Source organism: Schistocerca nitens, chromosome 4 (genome assembly GCF_023898315.1).
Source record: "Schistocerca nitens isolate TAMUIC-IGC-003100 chromosome 4, iqSchNite1.1, whole genome shotgun sequence".
In the NCBI taxonomy this organism is placed as follows: Eukaryota; Metazoa; Arthropoda; class Insecta; order Orthoptera; family Acrididae; genus Schistocerca; species Schistocerca nitens.
This window is the reverse complement of record NC_064617.1, coordinates 140,652,733-140,658,859: the sequence shown is the minus strand read 5'-3', so window position 1 is coordinate 140,658,859 and position 6,127 is coordinate 140,652,733. Positions and strand designations below refer to the sequence as shown.

General features: G+C 48.6%; 1 non-coding gene across 1 annotated transcript; it reads right to left on the bottom strand.

The window, feature by feature from the left end:
* Positions 1-5,598: 5,598 nt before the first annotated feature.
* On the bottom strand, positions 5,599-5,673 carry Trnas-uga (transfer RNA serine (anticodon UGA)). Its single transcript has one exon. It is a non-coding gene; the product is annotated as a tRNA-Ser (tRNA).
* Positions 5,674-6,127: the final 454 nt, after the last annotated feature.

Sequence of the window (6,127 nt, the reverse complement as noted above, 5' to 3'; positions counted from 1 at the left end):
AAAGAGAACGCTGCCCTCAGAAGCCCTAGGTCAATTACCCACCTTTCGCTCGCATCGATTTACTTAAATCTTGTATCTAACATCTTCATTAAGTGTATGCTACTTACCTTTGTTATGGATAACTCTTGAATCTTAAAATTAAACAGCATTGAGTTGAAGATTCGCAAAAATACGAAGGGAGACGAAAAAACAAAATTAACGTAGTTTTTAAAATCTGTCTTGTGCTGGCAATGTGCAGCACTTCACAAGTCATTGTTGGGTTCTCTGAGTTTTCTGCTACCATATGGCTACGCGTAGGTCACACAGATTTCATAAATTGGGGGCCGGCGGCTCTGTGGGCGCGAAACTGGTGCCCGACAGCATGCCAGATGTGCTCTACATGGTACAGGTCAGGCGCCTTTGGTGGCCAAGACATTAGCTATCACGGTAGCACGATTCGTCCTGTGACAGGGACAGTAATCCCACTGGGAGATGCCATGGCCGTCGGAGAAAACATCAACCATGAAGAAACGCAAATGGTGCGCAGTCCTGCTCACCTAGTCCACAACTACCACCGTACCCTCGATTTCTACCACAGATCCCAGTGAGGTACACGTGAATGCCCACAACAGCGTAATATTGTCCCAGTAGCCTGGGTTTGTGGCGCAGTGCATGTTTAGAGTAGCCGTTCGCCAGCATGTCTGTCCAGGCACGACCGTCAACCTTGTGTAACCAAACACGCTATACATAAAACCAGATGATACGTTTCCATTGATCCAGGGGCCAATTTCAATGATCCCGTGCCTTTTGCAAACATAACTCGTGGTTTCGTTGGGTCAACACATACTACTGGCCATTAAAATTGCTACACCAAGAAGAAATGCAGTTGATAAACCGGTATTCATTGGACTAATATATTATACTACCACTGACATGTGATTACATTTTCACGCAATTTGTGTGCACAGATCCTCAGAAATCAGTACCCAGAACAATCACCTCTGGCCATAATAACGAACTTGATACGACTGGGCATTGAGTCAAACAGAGCTTGGATGGCGTGTACAGGTACAGCTGCCCATGCAGCTTCAACACGATACCACAGTTAATAAAGAGTAGTGACTGGCGTATTGTGACGAGCCAGTTGCTCGGCCACCATTAACCAGACGTTTTCAATTGATGAGAGAACTGGAGAATGTGGTGGCCAGGGCAGCAGTCGAACATTTTCTGTATCTAGAAAGGCATGTACAGGATCTGCAACATGCGGTCGTGCATTATCCTGCTGAAATGTAGGGTTTCGCAGGTATCGAATGATGGGTCGAGCCACGGGTCGTAACACATCTGAAATGTAACGTCCACTGTTCAAAGTGCCGTCAATGCGAACAATGCGAACAAGACGTGTAACCAATGGCACCATGGCACCCCATACCATCACGCCGGGTGATACGCCAGTATGGCGATGACGAATACACGCTTCCAATGGGCGTTCACCGCGATGTCGCCAAAAATGGATGCGACCATCATGATGCTCTAAACAGAACCGGGATTCATCCGAAAAAATGACATTTTGCCATTCGTGCACCCAGGTGCGTCGTCGAGTACACCATCGCAGGCGCTCCTGCCTGTGATGCAACGTCAAGGGTAACGGTAGCCATGATCTTCGAGCTGATAGTCCATGCTGCTGCAAACGTCGTCGAACTGTTCGTGCAGGTGGTTGTTATCTTGCAAACGTCTGTTGACTCAGGGATCGAGACGTGGCTGCACAATCCGTTACAGCTATGCGGATAAGATGCCTGTCATCTCGACTGCTAGTGATACGAGGCCGTCGGGATCCAGCACGGCGTTCCGTATTACCCTCCTGAACCCACCGATTCCACATTCTGCTAACAGTCATTGGATCTCGACCAACGCGATCAGCAATGTCGCGATACGATAAACCGCAATCGCGATAGGCTACAATCCGACCTTTATCAAAGTCGGAAACGTGATGGTACGCATTTCTCCTCCTTACACGAGGCAGCACAACAACGTTTCACCAGGCAACGCCGGTCAACTGCTGTTTGTGTATGAGAAATCGGTTGGAAACTTTCCTCATGTCAGCACGTTGTAGGTGTCGCCATCGGCGCTAACTTTGTGTGAATGCTCTGAAAAGCTAATCGTTTGCATATCACAGCATCTTCTTCCTGTCGGTTAAATTCCGATCTCGAATTCTGTGATGTGGTGTCGCCTTCCAATACATTGGGGCCTTCTCATGGTTTCCGCGTCTTTTAATCTTTCCACAGAGACAACAGTAGCACGGGAACAGTAGACCAGTTTTGCGGTTTCCGAGATGCTCTTTCCCAGGCGCAACGCCACAGCAATCAGCCTCTTGCACAAGTCGGTTTCTTCAGTGGACTTCTCCAATTGCGTCCCATATCGTTGCTTGACTCAGTCCCTATTGATCTCTGGTCCATTTATATACTTTGCTTACAGCGTGACGTGCCCACAATGCAGACAGGCAGCATTCAGTCCCATAGTCTGAAGTGGTCATCATGTTTTGGCTCAGCAGCCTACAAACAGGAAACCTGACAATCCACCTTGCAGGTAATTCGCTACAGCATTATTAACGCTTATACACGGCGCAACACGATCAGAGGATCACTTTTTTTATAGCCGTAGTTTTCTCCCATTGTCAGGCAGAAATTTGAAATTTAGGTCAAAGGTGCGCAGAGCCTTCCTCAGTGTTGGTGCAAAAGCGTGGGGCCCTGAGATGTAACTCTGGGGCTGGGGTGCTTGTTTGGCTTGCGGGGTGAGGGGACCAAACAGCGAGGTCATCGGACCCATCGGAGTAGGGAAGGATGGGGAAGGAAGTCGGCCGTGCCCTTTCAAAGGAACCATCTCGGCCTTTGCCTGAAGCGAGTTAGGAAAATCACGGGAAACCTAAATCAGGTTGACCGGACGCAGGTTTGAACAGTCGTCCTCCCAAATGCGAGTCCAATGTCCTATGTCTTGAAGGAAGTTGATCATATTCATCTCAGCGTCAACAACTGGCCTACAGATATAAAGGAACTGCAGACTCTACTTGAAGTCGTCTTTAAGAGGAGACTGAGCACCTGTGCAGGCAATTAATGATGATGTATGGGCGAATAGCAAATAACTATGGGTTAGACTGACCCCATAACTACGTGCTCACTAGGTTCCAGTATCATTGGCTTACAATCAAACCGCGGCCCAACGGCGATGGAACTCTGACAAATGATTAAAATCGGCGAAATAACGCGATGCGCAGTGCCATGATGATACAAGAACTCGGGAAAGTGTTAGAGGAGTTGGACCTACATATACTATGTACACAGGACACATATTTCGAAAACTGGGCATTACCCTACATGCCGTTAACAACACAGGTTATAATATCAAGTCAGCGTCAAATGGCCGCTATTGTGGTGCCAGACAAAGACGTAACAGTGACAAAGGTAGATGAAATCTATGATGAACACACGGTGACTGTGGTGTCACTGCCAGACACCACACTTGCTAGGTGGTAGCTTAAATCGGCCGCCGTCCATTAGTACATGTCGGACCCGCGTGTCGCCACTGTGTGATCGCAGACCGAGCGCCACCACACGGCAGGTCTCGAGAGACGTACGAGAACTCGCCCCAGTTGTACGGCGACGTTGCTAGCGACTATACGGACGAAGCCATTCCTCTCATTTGCCGAGAGACAGTTAGAATAGCCTTCAGCTAAGTTAATGGCTACGACTTGGCAAGGCGCCATTAGCCTTAAATAGCTTGTATATAAAGAGTCACTTGTATCGCCACAATCTCCAGATGTCTCATCAAGAACGATGTATACAAGGATGTATTAAAAGTTAAGTATATTCCAAAGATACGTATTTTCTTTATCACATTCATTAAGTCTCCTGTTTCAGACCTCACTCCATCCTTCGTGAGTTAGCGCGTGCATCTTGGCCGCCTCTTTCAATTAGTGTGCGTAGTGTTGGCAAGTCTGCCGACACTACAGTGACAATAGAAATAATCATTTCCTTAGGAAAATTTTACATGACTAATCAACATTTTTAATACCGTCAGGACATACAACCACATACAGAGGAGTTATGAACAGCGGTAATACTGGGTCGACACGGCAAACGCGTTTTTGTAATGGAAGCAAGCACGAAATCAACGTTTTAACAAAGAAGAGAAACTGATGAAGGGCAACTCTACCTTGTGGATGCTATACAATAACTTGGCCTTTATGTCATGAATAGGCCTCTCAACCCACCTACTTTCCAAACTAGCGCAGGTGTGGCATAGAATATAGACATCACCCTCGCAAACTCGAAAGTCACTGACCACATTGCCGACAGGAAGGTCACTTGCAGCAAGTGAACATAATCTCACTTGAAACTTCCTGGCAGATTAAAACTGTGTGCCCGACCGAGACTCGAACTCGGGACCTTTGCCTTTCGCGGGCAAGTGCTCTACCAACTGAGCTACCGAAGCACGACTCACGCCCGGTACTCACAGCTTTACTTCTGCCAGTATCTCGTCTCCTACCTTCCAAACTTTACAGAAGCTCTCCTGCGAACCTTGCAGAACTAGCACTCCTGAAAGAAAGGATATAGCGGAGACATGGCTTAGCCACAGCCTGGGGGATGTTTCCAGAATGAGATTTTCACTCTGCAGCGGAAGTGTGCGCTGATATGAAACTTCCTGGCAGATTAAAACTGTGTGCCCGACCGAGACTCGAACTCGGGACCTTTGCCTTTCGCGGGCAAGTGCTCTACCAACTGAGCTACCGAAGCACGACTCACGCCCGGTACTCACAGCTTTACTTCTGCCAGTATCTCGTCTCCTACCTTCCAAACTTTACAGAAGCTCTCCTGCGAACCTTGCAGAACTAGCACTCCTGCAAGAAAGGATATAGTGGAGACATGGCTTAGCCACAGCCTGGGGGATGTTTCCAGAATGAGATTTTCACTCTGCAGCGGAAGTGTGCGCTGATATGAAACTTCCTGGCAGATTAAAACTGTGTGCCCGACCGAGACTCGAACTCGGGACCTTTGCCTTTCGCGGGCAAGTGCTCTACCAACTGAGCTACCGAAGCACGACTCACGCCCGGTACTCACAGCTTTACTTCTGCCAGTATCTCGTCTCCTACCTTCCAAACTTTACAGAAGCTCTCCTGCGAACCTTGCAGAACTAGCACTCCTGAAAGAAAGGATATAGCGGAGACATGGCTTAGCCACAGCCTGGGGGATGTTTCCAGAATGAGATTTTCACTCTGCAGCGGAAGTGTGCGCTGATATGAAACTTCCTGGCAGATTAAAACTGTGTGCCCGACCGAGACTCGAACTCGGGACCTTTGCCTTTCGCGGGCAAGTGCTCTACCAACTGAGCTACCGAAGCACGACTCACGCCCGGTACTCACAGCTTTACTTCTGCCAGTATCTCGTCTCCTACCTTCCAAACTTTACAGAAGCTCTCCTGCGAACCTTGCAGAACTAGCACTCCTGAAAGAAAGGATATAGCGGAGACATGGCTTAGCCACAGCCTGGGGGATGTTTCCAGAATGAGATTTTCACTCTGCAGCGGAAGTGTGCGCTGATATGAAACTTCCTGGCAGATTAAAACTGTGTGCCCGACCGAGACTCGAACTCGGGACCTTTGCCTTTCACGGGCAAGTGCTCTACCAACTGAGCTACCGAAGCACGACTCACGCCCGGTACTCACAGCTTTACTTCTGCCAGTATCTCGTCTCCTACCTTCCAAACTTTACAGAAGCTCTCCTGCGAACCTTGCAGAACTAGCACTCCTGAAAGAAAGGATATAGCGGAGACATGGCTTAGCCACAGCCTGGGGGATGTTTCCAGAATGAGATTTTCACTCTGCAGCGGAAGTGTGCGCTGATATGAAACTTCCTGGCAGATTAAAACTGTGTGCCCGACCGAGACTCGAACTCGGGACCTTTGCCTTTCGCGGGCAAGTGCTCTACCAACTGAGCTACCGAAGCACGACTCACGCCCGGTACTCACAGCTTTACTTCTGCCAGTATCTCGTCTCCTACCTTCCAAACTTTACAGAAGCTCTCCTGCGAACCTTGCAGCGCACACTTCCGCTGCAGAGTGAAAATCTCATTCTGGAAACATCCCCCAGGCTGTGGCTA